The sequence below is a fragment of the Aulonocara sp. 'chitande type north' Nkhata Bay genome, linkage group LG7 (genome assembly GCF_057382095.1).
Source record: "Aulonocara sp. 'chitande type north' Nkhata Bay isolate Kocher_YH1m ecotype deep benthic linkage group LG7, A_spYH_male_GT1.1, whole genome shotgun sequence".
In the NCBI taxonomy this organism is placed as follows: Eukaryota; Metazoa; Chordata; class Actinopteri; order Cichliformes; family Cichlidae; genus Aulonocara; species Aulonocara sp. 'chitande type north' Nkhata Bay.
Window position 1 is genome coordinate 60852444 of NC_141350.1, and position 20104 is coordinate 60872547.

The window sequence follows — 20104 nt, forward strand, 5'->3', positions numbered from 1 at the left end:
TGCACTAATTTCTCACACTTATCAGTGGCTCATGGTTGCTTAAGGCCTATGTCTGTACTTGACCACAGAGGCAGAGCATCATTCAACCTGCCAGCTGCCTATCTTGGGAGCTTTTCAAGGATGACAGACTCCACTTTCTCTGCAGCAAGACAGCTCATAACTTTTTTACAGTGTCTCCCTGTCCTCAGACTTCTATATATTCTTCTGTAATAGATAACTATACACTATCATTGCAATCTACACTACAGCTCAAAAGTTTGAAGTCAATTTTCACCTGTTTATAACCATGTGATCTGTCCACACAGCAGTGATGGCTACTAAAAATGGGCCCATGTATAAGTGTGTAGACATTTCCTAATGCATCATGGGTGATTTAACATAAATGATTCATAAAACACACATCTGTGAAAACATTTCTGATCATTTTCATGTAATATTATGTTAAAAGTAAATGTAAATTATTAATTAAAAAGACGACAGTTTGAATCTGACCACAAACCTTTTAGCAGTAGTGTGTGCTGTATGCATGTGTCTGTCTGTATCTGATCAGGATTTTGTCATCAGTGTCAACAAAATGCTCATTTTTTAGCTGTTTCTATCATCAAAAATTGAGTTGGAGTGTTTTAACTCTGATGGCAATCTCTCCCTAACAAGTCCACTTTATTGCGTGCTCATTTTCTCCTATTAGTGGTTCATAGGAGTCTAACTAATGAACTGTATGCATGTTTCCTAATCTGTCACACTTATCAGTGGCTCATGGTTGCTTAAGGCCTATGTCTGTACTTGACCACAGAGGCAGAGCATCATTCAACCTGCCAGCTGCCTATCTTGGGAGCTTTTCAAGGATGACAGACTCCACTTTCTCTGCAGCAAGACAGCTCATAACTTTTTTACAGTGTCTCCCTGTCCTCAGACTTCTATATATTCTTCTGTAATAGATAACTATACAGTATCATTGCAATCAAGCTATACTACAGCTCAAACGTTTGAAGTCAATTTTCACCTGGTTTATAACCATGTGATCTGTCCACACAGGAGTGATGGTTACTAAAAATGGGCCCATGTATAAGTGTGTAGACATTTCCTAATGCATCATGGGTGATTTAACATAAATGATTCATTAAACACACATCTGTGAAAACATTTCTGATAAACTTTGCCCAATTTTATGTTATAGCAAATATAATTTTAAAATTAAGACAAGAATGTTTGAATCTGACCACAAACTTTTGAGCAGTAGTGTGTGTTGTATGCATGTGTCTGTCTGTATCTGATCAGGATTTTGTCATCAGTGTCAACAAAACGCTCATTTTTTAGCTGGTTCTATCATCAAAATTGAGTTGGAGTGTTTTAACTCTGGTGGCAATCTCTCCCTAACAAGTCCACTTTATTGCGTGCTCATTTTCTCCTATTAGTGGCTCATAGGAGTCTAACTAATGAACTGTATGCATGTTTCCTAATCTGCCACACTTATCAGTGGCTCATGGTTGCTTAAGGCCTATGTCTGTACTTGACCACAGAGGCAGAGCGTCATTCAACCTCAATTCAAATATTATTCCTTAAAACTTGCATAGATCACCAATTATGAATGACGATTGATTAAATATTAACTGGTGTATGGATTGCAACAATAACAGCGAGTGTGTAGATTATATTACCTTTCCTCAGTTTATCACATTAAATCTCAGCTTACTAGTGACCCAGCATTTTTCTAAGTACAGAAGCGCTAAACAACATCATTTTTTCAAGTAATATAAAAATCATCTTTATATATTACCTTTTTAAACATCCCATTTTTCTTTCTAATGTCATTAAAACAATTTTGCACATTTGAATAACAGTAGTCAGACCTCCAGATCTTTTAAGCTTTCAGTTTTTTTCTCAGTGTCACACATGGATTAGTTTTCGTCTCTTTCAATAAGAAAGTCAAATCTTCAAACCCTAAAGCAATCTTTGTTTCTTTCAATCATTCCAATATTTTTCATCTTCTGTTATATAATTGCAGTTAACCAGGGCTTAGCTACTCTGATCTACAGGAATTTTGGGGGTGTGGATACCCATTTTCTGTTTTTTCATAGGTGCGGAGCCTTTTTCTACAAAATTACGAATAAACTGCATTTTTTAAAATTACCTTTAACATAAATGTAGACTGACAAGTAACTCAACCGATCACACAGTGATCAGTAGAGAAGAAAGAAAATAACCCATTTCAAAATTTCTAGTTCAGATCAAACTTATTGTTCTGATTAAGGAAACAGTAAATCTGGCCACATTATTGTCCCGATCCTCCAATTTTCCCTTTCCAATGTGACTAAATAAAATTAAATTTTTTTTTAAATAAAAGCAGTTGCACACCCAGATATTTCTTACAGTAAAAATCCTCCAACAACCTTTCAAAAGAAATTTTTTTGTCTTTCCTCAATTTTGAGACCAACTGAACCCACAAACCTGAAGCTGCAGACCCCAAACTAACCAAATTTAATGTTTCCTTAATCAGCACAGTAATTTTTAAGTCTTTATGTGTTATGTTTACTCACAGTTTTGATGCTTGCTTCTTCGACTTGATCCACGATTAGCTCTGCACCATCGCTCTGCTGTTTTCTCTCTCCTCATGCTTCTCCTTCGTGCGTCCTGTCCTCAAATATAATCCAACCTGCCTCCTTGTTTCCTCCTTGACTTGTATTCGCAAAATTTCCAGTTAAATTAAGAGTAATCCAGAAAAGTTTTCCTGCTTCAAAAGCTCTTCCAGTTGCCTGTCTTCTTGTCCTCCTTCAAATGTGCAGTTTATATATTTGTATTTATTTGACTTCATATTGCCATGACAACATAACACAGAGCATCATGGTAGATTAAAGCAGGTGGTTCTGTCCGCTACAGAAATGCTGATAAACTCAATTTATTTGAGTTGTCTTAACTTAGAAAAACTAAGTAAGATGGAAGTTTTTCTTCTCAGTGTGGAAGGATGAAAGATGTGTTTTGAAAATGCCACGTCACTACCGTCCTCCTCCCTAGCACGGATCAGTCCGCATGTTCATGGTGCCAGCATTTTTTATGGAATATGTTGAGCAAACCTAGAAAAGCGTCAGCTCAAGGGATTATTGTTGTCATTGCTGTGGATCTTTACCTGATACACTGACTTGGTGAGTAAATGTTTACTCTTATTCAAACTGATTTTGTGGCTTCTCTTAGTTTAGCACCAGGTTTATAATCGTGCTAGCTAGTTAGTGTTAGCCTAGCGTTGCTGCTGCGGCTGGGCTCATGTTACTTAAAAATTAACACCACAGCCTTAAAAACCTTATATAAAAATATGTCTGTGAAATTTTCTGTTGATTGTTTGAAATAAAAAAGTGAGATAAGCCCAGACAAAATTCTTCGGGGGTGTGAAAACAATAAGCCAAGAGTTAGCTGTGCTTGCGGACTCTTATCAAGCCTTGACCTCCCGGTCAGCTATCGCGCTGGTGGGTAACAGAGCTCTCCGAAAACGTGGAAGCACTTTTGCAAATATGTGATATTTTGATAAATTAAGTAGATATTTGAGCATTACACAGCTACATTCTCCACTGAAAATATCTTAAAAGGTTATTTTGTGACCCAGAAAGGGTAATCTAGGGGAAAGGAGGATCGCATATGTCGGCCATGGTTGTCGGAGCCTGTGCGTACTTGTAAGCGCGCCAATGGCGGAGGAGCGCGGCTTATTGCTTTTTCTGGGTCACAAAATCAACTTTTAAGATATTTTCAGGCGAGAATGTAGCTGTCGAAAGTTCAAATATCTGCTCGATTTATCAAGACATCACATATTTGCAAAAATGCCCCGACGTTTTCTGAGATGTCTATTTTTTTCATGCTTTGTGGCACCTTGAACATCTGTGGCATCTATTAATGTCAAATCTAGCCTTTATTTAACAACATAAGCAAACTCTATGTTACAATGATTGCACAGCCATTAAGGATCAAATCGGTTTCTGAAAAATGTTCTGTTTTTTCTCCCTCTGCTTGCTTCTTACTGTCTTTGAGGCTCGGGACCAGCACTCCTGCTGTTGGACAGAAAGACATCAACTCAGTGGTAAGTATTTTGGTTTTCCAATATATTAGCAACTGTCAGTGACATTTATATTATTCAGGCTGAACTTTAAGCATACTTTAGATCAGCCTGTTTTACTTATTGTTTTACTTCTTTTTTGGTTTGGGGAAGTTGTTTCTTTACTGATCTTTTCCTGTCTTCTGTTATTAGACTTGAGATATGACTGCACTAGGCTGTTGCTGGTGACTCCAGTTAATTCTACAAGACATGCTGTGTAAGTAAACAAACAACAACAGTTTGGTCTGCATTTCTTGAAAGATCACATCCCCCAAACTTAGTTTAGAGGGTCTACACTGAATATAGTGAAGTCTGCAAGTTTTCTAACAGCAAAATTTGTTTTGTGCCCAAATCATTTTGCACATCATTAGAATGAAAGTTATTGGCCATGTTTGCATAGCCCTTTTTAAAATGATGCTTTCATGACATTATTGTGTGTCGGGTGGGGGTCAGGGCTATCCAGACTGACAATTGGGACATTGAATGTCACCTCTCCAGTGGGGAGGGAGCCTGAGATTGTCCAAATTGGAGTCTGTTTTATACCAAATGCAGAAAAAAATGTTTTAAGAAAGCAATTAAGTTCATGTTCCAAAAAATATGATTGTTTGCTTGCAGGACACCAGGAGAGATGAGTCCTCCGTCACAGATGGTGTGGTCAGTGAAGATGGTCGCCTGCAGGTTCAAGCTCATTGCATCTCCAACCCACATCCACTGCCACTGTACTTAAGGGAAGTTAAAGACTTTCTTCTGCACCTACATTTGGATCACCTCGATCCATGATAGTCATTCAGGCAGTAATGTCTGGACTGGAAACAAGCCATCCTTAAAATATTACAACATTCCAGCTCATGTGTTGGAATGCAAAACAAATGTGTTGTTTAAATTAGAGACTGCACTTGTGACAGAACAACACATATTTTTATTTTGATTATATAAGTAATGTAAGTACAAAACAAACTTGTGGTAGGCCTAAACTTATTTTCAGAATAATTACATCTGCGACCTTGTTTCATTGTAAGATTATAACAGTGATGGCAATATAATTGTTTGTTGTTCAGCAGAACAGTGTCCAGTATGTTGGCTGTTATACTTTGTTGTGTTTGAAAATAAAAGTTGGTCTGATTTTAACATCCTTACAAAAAGTGTTGTTAATTATTTTTAATCATATTCAGGTTACCACAAATTGTTTTTTCATTTAGTTGAACTTGAAATGTTTGTCAGTAAGTAAACAATTAGCACTGTACAGTCAGAAATATCAAGTTATTCTTAATACTGCAGACTTGCACTGTATAAGTTGTCCTAACAGTCATCTTAAGTAAGCTTTACTTAGTTTTTTTGAGGCAACGAGTTTCCTTAATTTTTTTGAGTTCTGGGAACTAACAAGGCTTTACAGTGTACTCAAAATGAGTAAGTTGCCCTAACTTGGTCAACTTACGTAAACTTGATCCAATTTTCTTGAGTTCTGGGAACAAATGAGCTTGTACAGAGTACTCAAAATAAATAAGTTGTCCTAATTTAGTCATTTTTAGCTAAGCTTTACTCAATTTTTTTGAGGCAACGAGTTTCCTCAATTATTTTGAGTTCTAACTAATTAGATTTTACAGTGTGTAAGAGCAGGAATTTAACTACAAACTCTCATAGTTCCCGTCAGTATCATTCATTCTGCTCTGCCTCAATGGTCACAGTGGCTAGTTTAAGTACGTTTGCCCCATAGAAATCCACTGATGTTCAGTGAGTCCCTTTGATACATGTTTAGACCTTCATAATTTTCAGGGTGCATGAGTGTTACATCTCCATCTCATCCTAAACATTTTACCAACATGTAAAAGGCATACGTCCACAAGATTTTGATTTGTTTAATTTTAATTGAAACTTGTTTTATTCTGAATAAATGTGTGAGATGGCTCTCGGGCCTCTAAATCCACGTCCAGGTTTGGGTGACTACTTGGATTAGGGGAGTATTATTTAGAGCAATGTTTGTCACTTTGGTTAATTGCTAAACTCAGGCCGTTTTTGTTCAGTCTTTTTCTAACTGAACTTTCACATTTAACATGCTAACTGAAGCCTGTAGAGTCTGAGCTGTAGCTCTTTTATTTTCTGTATTGTACAGTCTGACTTAGGGGTGGATTTGCTGGGATTGGTGACTGTGTTGCATGTTTTGAATAATCTTCTTCAGAGTAGACTTTTGGTGTAAGCTGATAGTGAATGAAAAAAGCTATAAAAAGCTGCTGTGGTTTTAATTTTCCAAGAGAGGTAATGCACATAATGCAGAGACGAGCGCACGGGGGATATCCAAATTCTAGGAAGGCAGCCTGCTGCTGTACACAGGCGGATTCTTCTCAGTCAGAGTTCTTAACAACTTGACTGTTTTCTCCAACCTCACAAAGAGTGCTGTTTCCATTCTGGGAAGTCTACTCATTGGTGTAGGTAGTTCTTCAAATTATAAGTAGCTATATATGAGCAGCTATATTAGCTTTGACTTATCATGTGTTAAATATTATACTTTCCTGGTTTAAAATTTATGATGGCTCAAAATTCAAACCTTACAAATTAAAACCCTGAATCATCACCACCTGTGTGAACTACAAGGGTGCCATCATTTTTCTTTTCAATCCATTAAGTACCACATTTTACACACTGAGCAAGAAAGGAAGTGAGCTCTTCATGGTGACCCCAGAAATTTTAATGTATCACTTTCTAGCATACTACTGACACTGCTCGACATCTTCTTTTCTTTTTTTTGCGTGTCCCGTTTGGTTCTTTTGCCATCAGAATTATTGTGGAAAGACAAAGAAAGATGCCCAACAGATTTACTTTACCAAATGGACCATCCCAGCCTTGCCTTAATGATCTATTTGATTCACCTTTGCTTTTATTGTTTATTTTGTTTTATTTTCACTTGCTAAACATGGGACAGATTTGACTGCGGGAAAGAAAACGGAGAAAGAAAGAGGGAAAGAAAAACAGCGGGGAAGAGGAACGTGATAAAGGACAAAAAAGAAAAACAAACAGACAAAAAAATACATATATCCATCACCTGGATCACCTGTCAGGAAAGAAAAAAGAGAAAACGAGCAAAAAAAAAGAGAGCAATATAATAAATAACATCATCGCGATGATCTATGTGAATATAACAGTAAATACTAAATATTGAATATTATTGTGCAGCACGTAAGATCGACAGCGCACAGTGTGCTTTGAGGTAGGAGCCAGAGTGACGGGGGGGGGGTGTCACTGCTCGACATCTCACAGTACAGTATAAGAGTCCCGCCACAAGGAGACACAAAAGGCTTTCAAACCAACAGTTTCTGCTTCCAAAGTGGCGCCAGCCGTCACCACCGATCATCGTACTTATGTAACATAAACTGTGGATGCATGTTTAAGTTGATACATCACTTAAAGCCACCACTGTTCAGGCATCACATCTGTCCATTAGGTTTCCCTTTCATACTCAACATTTTTATCCCTGGGTACTAACTTTTTTGTTTTTGCTGACTGTTTATTTATTTGTTTGTTTGTCTAATGCTCTTGTTGCACTGCTAAATAGGCTGTAGCCAACATGATTTATAAAGGGATTATAAAATCTAAGAAATTACTGCATTATTTCACCTACTCTTATTAAACTCACTTTCCTAAAAACTGATTGCAGCTTCTACTTTGTGATGTCAATGTTATGTCTCTAAATTATTTCATATCATTCATGGGAGATATGCTTGATAAATGATAAGTTAACAAGTCACTGCTACCAGCCTAATCAATTCATTGGGGCGACCTGCGTGTTGTGTTGCATTGTCTGATTTGGTCATAGTGTGTAAACACCTCTAGAGGCCACTGTTGTATAGCTGCTGCAAACTGAACGTGCCCGTACCAGAGGTTATACTTAAAATGGCAGCTGCCAGGAAGTCTCTTTGGACATTTGTGTTCGCCCTTTATGAAATAGATATGTTGTATTACAAGGTACTAATGCACCCTTGCATTGGTAAAATAAATTCTACTAGAATAGCTGATACTCCCTTACAGAAGATTTATTTTGACCTTTCTAAAGCCTTCTTTAAAAATTAGAAAATAAAATGAAAACAGGCATATCAAAAAAAGCCTACTAGAAATACTTCTCTGCATTACATCCTAACACTTGGCTAAATCCTAATATGTAATTCTGGTTTAATAGTTTATTTCACTAAATGTGATTATGCACTGAAAAAAAACATGTTGGTTTAGATAATTCAATAGTGGACACTGGTTGCACACAGATGTTTTGCTTTGGCACGAACTTAAACTATTGAGGTGAATTAACACAAGTTATTCATATTCAATAAACCTGTGCAATTTGTGTTGATAAAATATGATTGAAACATGTTTTGGTGAAGTAATTTGAGCTCCTGGATATTTTAATCCTTCACAATTTTCACACTTTATTCCAACACTATTCAGTAACTTTTACCCAAATACTATTTGGTCACTGAAATACTATATGTTATCTTGTCTGTGAAGGTTCTCAGTCATCCAGGTCATCGTAGTCAAAGGAGCTTGCAACTTCTTTAAGTTACGTCTTCAAGTAACTTAAAGAAGTCCAGATGCTTTTCTTTGCAAGCTTCTTTGACTACATGTTATCTTCAAATTACATGTTGGTATTACATTCCAAATATTTTCCAGTGAAAGCCTTATAACAGATTGTATTGTTCTCTTCCAAGATTGTTGCCAGCATCCCCTAGTAACCTTTCAAAACAAAAACGCTAATATCACTGCAGTGACAGTAGGTAAACCAGGGGTCTCAAACTCACGGCTCAGGGGCCACCTGCGGCCCACGTCACCCCTACTTGCCACCCTTACTGTTGACGTGAAGAAAGGAAATGCAATTTGGCCCTTGAAGTTAGTTTTTGTTACGGGGGATTTTGTGGAAATTGAAAATAAGTTGTTTAAAAAGCAAAAATGTTTTAAAATGAGGGCAATATGAGCAGAGAGTAAAAACATGTTGAGGGATTGGCTGTATTAGTTCAGTGAGAGAGTTATATGTAAAGAAAACAATTTTCACTAGCAGTCAAAAACTAATGTGTTCACTTATGTCTGCATTTTTATTTTGTTAAATATGGACAAAACTATTGTAGAAATGCTTCCACGTGTCTGGCCAGAAAGAGAGTATCTTTCCTTTTTATTTGTTAGTTCAATAACAAGGTTTCAGTTAGTTAAGAGTGAGAAGTTTTTTGCATTCACATTTGCAGTTTTGTTATACAATATTTGAAACTTAAAACAAACAAACAAAACACTACATTTTCTGAAAGATTTGTGGGTGTTTTCTTGTTTGTTTGTTTTTGTACTACTTGAACACTAAAGTGGCCCTCCAATGACATGACAGTACCAGCAGTGGCCCACAGCTCATTTAAGATTGACACCCCTGCTTTAAGGTGTTATTATGTGGATATGTTGGTTTTATTTAGTTGCTGTCAACAAGTGGAAGGTAACCTAATGAAGCCTGTTATGTCTTTCTGTGGCTCAGAAGTTGGAAATTTCAATAACAGTGCGTTATCCAATTACTCAGATTGTCAGAGGAGTTCACATTTCCCTATATACTCGATTAAAATACCCCATCTTCGATCCATCCCATACAGGTCACCCTGACAACACTGAGCAGTCCCTTCAGTGACAGGCTGCTGCTCCTGCCAGACTGTACACTGCACAACAGCAGTGAATGTACACCACATATGAACACACTGGGGTCTTTACATATATCAGTGTGCAATACTAAATACCTGCTACTATTAACACCCAAACACTGCACTATGTTTCATTCTTCTTCTACTAGTAATCTGTATAATTGCATCATATATGTGTATATATGTATGTCTGTATATGTATGTGTGTGTATTTGTGTGTGTGTGTGTGTGTGTGTGTATGTGTGTGTGTGTATGTGTAGATAGATAGATAGATAGATAGAGTGATTTACATATATAAGTACATATCTATTCATTGTACCTGCATAGTCTATATTTCTTCTATTTTTGCAAAGCATTATTGCTGTTAGGTATGCTGCATGTGTTCATTTGTTCCTGCCTTGTGTACTCTGCTGCAGTAACAATTTGAATTTCCCAACTTATCTGAACTGTATCTAAACCCAGCTGATATCTGGCTACATTTTCTGCTGAGCATCCAAATCACACTGGACTGAAGTTTACACTGTATAATGCCTGATTTCTTGTAAATATTTAACGAAATCTATCTGACCCCAGTAGGCACTCCCACACTCCGCGACCCGCCAGGGAAAGGGGGCCCAGGCCCATCCAGACCGGGGCCCAGTGCAGCAGCGCCTCCCGGCCCCACAGAGCCCGGGACAGTCCACCCAACCCCACCACAGAGAAAACTGCACCCACCCCACCATCCACTCATCTTCCAGACTACATAAGACAATAAACGCCCAGGCTGAGATCTTCCTCCACCTCTCCTGTATCTCCCCCTCCTGCAGAGAGAGTTCCTGAAGAGAGGAAAGCTCCTGCAAGATGTGACTATCTCCCCCACCAGTTGAAGAGCCCCCCAGGTGGCTCGACGCACCGGCGGCACCCTGCTCCAGGGCTGGGCCCCCATGCACCCACCCGCCCACAACCCCGGCAACACACCAACCAGGACCCAAGCCCCCGAGGCCCGGCCCGGGCCCCAGCCCAGAGACGGAGCGCCCCCAGAACCTCACGCCCATCCCGGACCCACCCAGGGGCAGCAAAGGCCACTCTTAATACAGACAGAAGTCAGGTAGTCAAAAATCTCTTATTCTGCTTTTTGTATTCTGAACTTCTTGAGTGGACAGCCAACAATCCTACAAATAGACTAGAGGATGTGCCTGAAATGTTTGTTAAAACAAATAACTGGACCTTAGTTGTTAAGCTCAATGTTCTGACTGTCACATGGAGTCTTTCAGGTTGTTTTACGTTTACTATCACAAATGAATGTTTTTTCCCCTAATGAATATACATTTTAGGTCTAAAGTGTCTAAAATCTGCAGTTTTGGAATTTTTCATGTGGATAACAAAATTAAAAAACAAAGAAAAAAAAACACTCCAAAAAAACAAGTGATACATGTGATGAAGGACTGACATAATTTGATTCATAAGACTTTATTTGATATTCACATACTGTAAGCAGAAAACAGCTTTAACAAAGCAAACTTGATGGAAAGGACTAACACCAAGCTTATCCATCGTTAAAACTGAAAAATCAAACCAAAGTAATAAATTACAGATCTCCCTTAAATGTAAAGTGAACTTTCTAATAGGCTCTTCTGGCCTTTGTCTGCAGTCATAAAACATGGCACGCAAGGTACCCACAGCTGTTTTGTCCCCGTACAGTTCTTTAAGTTGAAGAAAGATCTTATCTGGCGTATCCCGCTCCACTTGCTCCAAAATAAGAATTTCACGTTGTGGTTCTCCTAATGCACTCAGCACAAAATCACACTGCTGTTCTATAGACCACTTTTGAGCATGGAGCATTGCACTAATCTGGCTCTCCCGGTCTTCGTAATTCGTGTTAAGCCACAAAATTCTGGTACACAGGGTGCACCAATAAAAAATGGTGACACCATATTAACGGTTTCAGATAGTTCATCAGCCATATTGATCAGTCTAAGGCAGGTGGTTTTGTATGCTGGTCAAAAATCCTGTCGACAAACGTCAAATGTTACGTATGGTTCACAATGACTCCCGTACAAGAACGTAGTAAGGTCTACTATTGACCAGTAAGAAACTACCACACTCACACTGCAATGGGGTCCACAAGATTTAGTTTTCTTCCTCCAAGTCAGACTACAGGCTGAGGACACAACTCCGGCCTGGAATCCAAGGCCCAAAGCCATGAACTTCTTCTTTTTGCATGTTGTTGTAAGTTAAAATCCTAATAAAACGTCTAATTATTTATTTACCTGCTGACTGCAAAACAGCCACCACACTTCCGGCTGTCACTTCTCCTCCATTAGAAGCTGCAGCAGACGACATCATGCCTGCAGCGCAGGAGCCTGCAGCTATTCCAGCTGAATTGAAACCTGCAACTCCCAGAAGAGCAGGAGCAGTGACTACAGCACCTACTGCAGGAAGACAAGACATGTATCAGACATGGATTGGGCTTTGATTCAAATTAGCTTACTTGCTCCTGCAGCAGTACACACAGCTGTCACTATAACACAACATAAGAACACACATTAACATCTAACTGGGCCATAGCTCAGCACACAGCTGATCAAGGATTTAGATCAAGTAACTGAGCTACAGAGAAGACGGGGAGGCTCTACGCTACGATGGAGTTTTAGAGCCACAAGAAAAAAGTTGTTGATATGGACATTACTGTTCCACAACAAACTGCTATAATTACTGTTTCTGCTACAAAATTCCTTATTTAGATGAGTTAGTGAAACAAATTGATCAGCCATTGTGTGATACAACATTCAACTTCTTTATTACACGAGGATGTAACCATCGATAACCTTGCATCTGTCCATTAGATCGTGGCTCAAGACTTGGCAGTTTGTCTTGTAATTGGAAGGTTGCCGGTTCAAGCCGCGGCTCGGACAGTCTTGGTCGTTGTGTCCTTGGGCAAGACACTTCACCTACCGCCTACTAGTGGAGGCCAGAGGGCCCGATGGCGTGATATGGCAGCCTCGCTTCTGTCGGCCTGCCTCAGGGCAGCTGTGGCTACAACTGTAAAAAAAAGTGCTATATAAATGCAATCCATTATTACTAGCCCTTTTTTTGGTACAACCTAATACTTATCACCACACTGTGTTTATGAGCTAAAACTCCTGGTGAAAAGCATTTTAAAGTTGTGTTCTGGTTATTTTAGCTCATGTTTCCTTCTTGCTAAAACCAATTCTGAAGTACGATTTCACCAACTCAGATGATATACAGTAGCAACCATGGCAGCTTGCCTTGAGACAGCTGTAATCTCCACATTTTGACTTTATTCTCAAAATGATCGATAATACCTTTCTTAACTTTGCCCTCATACTACATCGTATTATCCTGACTGCAGCACAGTTACATGTAATTGTTTCAGGAAGAAACACTTGGTTACTGATCATCAGGATGCTTCACAATGAATACATGTATTGATATGTATTTACCTATGAGTTTTAGAGATAAAATAAAAATAAATAAATAAGCAAATAGGTTTGTTAAATGCCCGGCTGTGATGGCTAAGGCTGTCACTGAAACACAAGAAAGAAAACTAAAGATCTCACCACAGCTGAGTCTGGAAATATTAAGACATTTTCTGTAATGCTAGAATCATCAACTCATATAATGTAGAGATGATCTGAAAAAGGCAGCTGTACTCACATAGACCCATTGTTCCACTCAGGATGAGAAACCTAAGATTGGACTGTGTCTTAAACAGAAGTGAGCATCAGCTGTTATTTCCTGGATAATGAAACTGAATGGGCGTCACTGGGTCTGTGAAGTAAATAAACTTCCTTTAGTCGTCATAGAACAAGTGATTGTGAGGCTGGATCTCAGGAGGTTTGACATATTTATTTATTTTATGTTTTTTATTATGTATTTCACACATGTGTTATTTCAAGGATTGTTCTTTCTATTTTAATCCTTATGTTAAATCAACTGCTTAAAATAAACACAAACAAAAAGGAGGTTATGATACGGAGCGTGTTTGAATGTTATTTGGGTCACTGAAAATGTGTCTGCATTATGTGTGTCCATTCTTTGGGGTGTGGTATGTAACAGAAGAAAGACCGCAGGTACCAATTAGTGTAGAATTTCCTCACATACTTGAGTCATACCTTGATTCTGGTTTAATCTTGTTAAGAAAAATAGTGAGAAACAGAAATGGAAATAAAATGGGTGAGTATAAAAGGCTTATCACAGCAGACACAAGAGCAGAAGGTGAGAGGAGTTATAAAAACAACCAACGTCTGAGAAGCCCTGGACAGGAGATCCTATGAAATGGCAGCACTGGAGATCATGACAAGACACACGTTCAGGAAAGTTTATTACACTGCATTTAATCCCAGTCATTTTCAGAGAGAGATTAAAGGTTGAAGACTGATTTATAACAAGTCCCCACACAAACATAGATAAAGCACTAAAAGTGCCTCACTGACGAGCAAGAAGTGCAATAAATAACTGAGAAGTGATACATGCTGTATGGGCGTCGCACATATGACGAGTTAGGAGTGAGAACGTGTTGATCTGTAGGGAAGCAGGAGACTGTTGTTATAGAGTGGATTGAGGATTTTTATTCTTTATTTCTATTTTTCAAGACTTTGTGAATTGTCTTTTTTTAAAATAACTTGGCTTACCCTTTTTGGTTTTGTTAATATTGGCAATAGTGTGAAGTACTATTGTTGGGTTAGAATATATTTATTATATAGGTCATCCAGTTAAGGTAAATGTCATGTTTTGAATTGTTAGAATCTGATGAGCATTATTTTATTTTATTTTTTGTTGTTTTGTTTTTCTGTTTTCCCCCTGAGAGATTACCACCTTAACGTGGTCAGGCGGTGTGATGGCTGCAGTTACAGCCACACAGTGGTAATATCAGTGTAGAGGCTTACACACAACACTGCATTCACATTGGTATTTCTTTAAATATAAGGTTTAATTTACAGGATAATAAATAACTGGTTTTGGTCTCAGTTAGGTTTTTGTGTGCTTTACCCCTTTTTGTGATTTTTGTGGGCTGATCAGCCACTATTTAAGTTTCCCCCGTTGTCTTCTTTAGTGAGGTCAGTTTGTTTGAGGTATCAGTATTGGTTGTTGCTAACTTTGAGTAGAGTTCTGTTATTTTGACCTCTTTTATGGGCACATATGATTTTTTTTTTTTGTATAATTTAACCAACTATGTTGTTGGGTTAAATAAATAAAAAAATGGGGGGGGGGGGGGGGCTGTACTGCAGTGGCCCTGAGAGGCCAAACGCAAACCATCAAAAAGGAAAGTTATGAGTTTAATGTTAAAATACGAGAGCGTTTCTCTCGTATCTGTCCTGATACTGCTATTTCATCTGCTATCAACAATAACCATACACTATTATTGCAATCTATACTACAGCTCAAAAGTCTGTAGAGAATTAGAAATGTCTTATTTTCTGACAACAGTAAAAATCGTTTAGAAGTTTTACTAAATTAATCAGAAGCGTAAAGAAATATAAATAATTAACGGTAACATTTATCATAAATCACAAATGAGATTTAGTGGAATATCTACTTAGTGTTGTTGAGACTCTCCAATTCTTTTTGTCTCGGTAGAGATCACGCAGAGATGTTTCCAAATTTCACACAATCCTTTTATTACCCATTTTCCTTACAGATGCATCTGGAGATCAGCACACTGCATCCTGTGCAGTCCTACTCTAAAGGCTGATCTGAAGAGTTTCACACAACAGCTACAGTTATAGTCTCTGGTCTCCAATTTCTACAGTAAATCCCCCACAATGGAAAAACACTGGTAAAGTGGCCTGGGGTGCTGACACCCTGACCCCCATCTCCTTTTAAGGTAATGTACATTGGCAATTGTCTGCCCCTCACCCTCAGTAAATCTTGCTACTGTCCTGTGTTTGGGGTTAATTGCCCCACTTCCCTGCACCCCAGTTCTTTGTTCCCATCCCAGGACTATTTTCTATTTTCTAATCTTAAATCCTATAAACAACAAAATCATACTACGACACACACTAATAAACTACATTCACTATGACCTCAATACCTATTACACAGTCCATTATTTCTACAGTGTACTGTTATGAAAACAACAGAATGATGATGAGACACTGTGGTAAAGTCTTACAGGTATATTTGCAGATAGTTATCAATACAGGATAAACACTGTGGGCTCCAGGAGACGGGGCAGAGGTAGGGAAGGTTGTCTGGAGGCACACTCAGACACTGTCACAGAAGGTCATGGAGATCCGTAACACTGAAACGTCTGCACAGAAACAAAGAGTGAGCAACCCATCTTGCCTCAATGATTACCGCCCAGTAGCACTCACCCCCATCATCACTAAGTGCTTAGAGCGACTGGTCCTAGCACACTTCAAATCCTGTCTCCCCCCCACCCTGGACCCCCACCAATTCGCATACCGCCGGAACAGGAGCACAGAGGATGCAGTCTCCATCGCAATGCACTCTGTCCTCTCACACCTGGACAACAACAACACCTACGCCAGAATGCTGTTTATAGACTTCAGTTCAGCATTCAATACAATCCACCCCTCACAACTCATCAGGAAACTGACAGACCTGGGTATCAGTTCCCTCATCTGCAAATGGTTACTGGACTTCCTGACCAACCGCCCCCAACATGTCCGGCTGGATAACCGCTGCTCATCTACCATCACAATGAACACCGGTGTACCACAAGGCTGTGTGATGAGCCCTTTCCTCTACTCCCTCTTCACCCACGACTGCAGACCTGCTGATGGTTCCAACACCATCATTAAGTTTGCAGATGACACCACGGTGATTGGCCTCATCAGTGACAACGATGAGGCCGCCTACAGGGAGGAGGTGGATCGTCTGGCTGAGTGGTGCGACAGAAACAACCTGCTGCTTAACACCGAGAAGACCAAGGAGCTCATCGTGGACTACAGGAGGAATGCTGACCCACATCCACCCATCCACATTAAGGGGACGGCTGTGGAGCGTGTGAGCAGCTTCAAGTTCCTGGGAGTCCACATCTCCGAGGATCTCACCTGGACGACCAACTGCTCCAAGCTGGTCAAGAAGGCTCACCAGCGCCTCTTCTTCTTGAGGACTCTGAGGAAGAACCACCTGTCCTCAGACATCCTGGTGAACTTCTATCGCTGCACCATCGAGAGCATCCTGACCAACTGTATAACAGTCTGGTACGGGAACTGCTCTGCCTCGGACCGGAAGGCGTTGCAGAGGGTCGTGAAAACTGCCCAGCGCATCGCCGGAGCACCACTTCCTGCCATAAAAGACATCTACAGGAAGCGGTGTCTGAAAAGGGCTGGGAAAATCATCAAAGACCCCAGTCACCCATCACATGGACTCTTCACCCTCCTGCCCTCTGGGAGGCGCCACAGGAGCCTCCGGACTAAGACCACCAGGTACCGGAACAGCTTCTTCCCCACAGCTGTCAGACTCCTGAACTCTGCCTCCTGACATCTGACCCACGTTAAACTCATGGACTGAACATACACACACCCACAATGGACAACTGTACCCTCAAACACAATAATAACATGGACTGAACCACCACTCACAACCACTAGCACTTTATACAGCCTCTGTAGAAACTATCTACACCCTCACTTATCTTAACTGCACTACTGTATAGCTCTGTGTAAATAATCATTCTGTACATTCGATAATTTTTAATCCTACAACTGTTTACAACTTGCATAGTTCCCATTTCTGTATAGCTGTATATCCCAGATTCTGTAAAGTTATTTATTTCATATTCTGTATAGTTTTTCATATTTATATCCTGTTCATATCCTGTACATAGCTTGTACTCACTACAGCCTGTACATACTTATAGTTATAGAATATTCACAACCTACTTCATACCGTGTACATTATAACATACCATAATAGACCCATTTCTGTAATATACTCACATATCTATATTATTGCTAATATATATTGTAATATATCTATATCACTAAAGCACTTCTGGATGGATGCAAACTGCATTTCGTTGCCCTGTACCTGTGCATGTGCAATGACAATAAAGTTGAATTCTATTCTATTCTATTCTATTCTATTCTATTCTATTCAATTCAAAGGCAAGAACTGATGGAAAATGTGACATGACTGTGGCATAATACGTTACCTTGGTACTGCAATGATCTGGTTGTTTAGAAGCCAGCATGAAGACCTCGCGAGGAACAGGCGAGTAATCAGCTGATTGTTCACAAGTGACTGAGGGACGGGAAGATGGAGGAGCATCCCCTAAAAAAGACAAGCACACGGACAACAACACAGGCATACACCGAAAGAGGAGAGAGAAAGAAGCAGGCCAGCAAAAGAGAGCAAGGGAACCATGACATCTACTGAGGCCCATTTTTATTTGGTACATCGTATCACCAGATGTCAGTTTGTGATGTTAGATCCCAACTTGTCAGTGAAGAAATCTTTTTCCAAAGATATCAGCACAAACCAAAATCATTGTGTGGATTAAAAAGAGCAAATTGTTGAAGTTTGTGATGGATCATTCCATTTTCTGTTTGCACTTGTCAGATGTGTTGCAGGTATATAACCATGTGATCTGTCCATACAGCAGTGATCGTTACTACAAATGGGCCCATGTATAAGTGTGTAGATATTTCCTAATACATCATGGGTGATTTAACATAAATGATTCATTAAACACACATCTGTGAAAACATTTCTGATAAACTTTGCCTAATTTTATGTTATAGCAAATATAATTTAAAAATTAAAACAAGAATGTTTGAATCTGACCACAAACTTTTGAGCAGTAGTGTGTGTTGTATGCATGTGTCTGTCTGTATCTGATCAGGATTTTGTCATCAGTTTCAACAAAACGCTCATTTTTTAGCTGTTTCTATCATCAAAATTGAGTTGGAGTGTTTTAACTCTGATGGCAATCTCTCCCTAACAAGTCCACTTTATTGCGTGCTCATTTTCTCCTATTAGTGGCTCATACGTATATAATTAGGAAACATGCATTAAGTCAGCGGTCCTCAACCTTTTTCGCGCCACGGACCGGTTTATGCCCGACAATATTTTCACAGACCGGCCTTTAAGGTGTCGCGGATAAATACAACAAAATAAAACTAGTACCGGTACCGAAAAAAAGAAGATTTATTCATAACACACTTGAAAAGACCCAGGGACACCGAGTTAACAATAAAAACGATAACAAAATAACCCTGAAAACCGATAAAAACCCTGAAAACCATACATTTCACACCTGAGCCTCAACTCTCGCGGCCCGGTACCAAACGACTCACGGACCGGCAGCGGTCCGAGGCCCGGGGGTTGGGGACCGCTGCATTAAGTGCACTAATTTCTCACACTTATCAGTGGCTCATGGTTGCTTAAGGCCTATGTCTGTACTTGACCACAGAGGCAGAGCATCATTCAACCTGCCAGCTGCCTATCTTGGGAGCTTTTCAAGGATGACAGACTCCACTTTCTCTGCAGCAAGACAGCTCATAACTTTTTTACAGTGTCTCCCTGTCCTCAGACTTCTATATATTCTTCTGTAATAGATAACTATACACTATCATTGCAATCTACACTACAGCTCAAAGGTTTGAAGTCAATTTTCACCTGGTTTATAACCATGTGATCTGTCCACACAGCAGTGATGGCTACAAAAAATGGGCCCATGTATAAGTGTGTAGACATTTCCTAATGCATCATGGGTGATTTAACATAAATGATTCATTAAACACACATCTGTGAAAACATTTCTGATAAACTTTGCCTAATTTTATGTTATAGCAAATATAATTTTAAAATTAACACAAGAATGTTTGAAACTGACCACAAACTTTTGAGCAGTAGTGTGTGTTGTATGCATGTGTCTGTCTGTATCTGATCAGGATTTTGTCATCAGTGTCAACAAAACGCTCATTTTTTAGCTGGTTCTATCATCAAAATTGAGTTGGAGTGTTTTAACTCTGATGGCAATCTCTCCCTAACAAGTCCACTTTATTGCGTGCTCATTTTCTCCTTTTAGTGGCTCATACGTATATAATTAGGAAACATGCATTAAGTCAGTGGTCCTCAACCTTTTTTGCGCCACGGACCGGTTTATGCCCGACAATATTTTCATGGACCGGCCTTTAAGGTGTCGCGGATAAATACAACAAAATAAAACTAGTACCGGTACCGAAAAAAAGAAGATTTATTTATGACACACTTGAAAAGACCCAGGGACACCGAGTTAACGATAAAAACGATAACAAAATAACGCTGAAAACCGATAAAAACCCTGAAAACCATACATTTCACAACTGAGCCTCAACTCTCGCGGACCGGCACCTTTCCGAGGCCCGGGGGTTGGGGACCGCTGCATTAAGTGCACTAATTTCTCACACTTATCAGTGGC

At 39.4% G+C, this 20104-nt stretch overlaps 2 long non-coding RNA genes across 2 annotated transcripts; one reads left to right on the plus strand and one right to left on the minus strand.

Annotated features, from left to right (window-relative positions):
• The first annotated feature begins 2838 nt into the window (after positions 1–2838).
• LOC147326480 (uncharacterized) lies at positions 2839–5211 on the plus strand. Its single transcript, XR_015130610.1, has 4 exons — positions 2839–3140; positions 4015–4063; positions 4232–4295; positions 4694–5211. It is a non-coding gene; the product is annotated as an uncharacterized LOC147326480 (long non-coding RNA).
• A 6998-nt stretch (positions 5212–12209) lies between these two features.
• Positions 12210–19131, minus strand: LOC147326481 (uncharacterized). Its single transcript, XR_015130477.1, has 4 exons — positions 17855–19131; positions 15845–15982; positions 13387–13500; positions 12210–12750 (listed from the first exon to the last, which is right to left on the minus strand). It is a non-coding gene; the product is annotated as an uncharacterized LOC147326481 (long non-coding RNA).
• Positions 19132–20104: the final 973 nt, after the last annotated feature.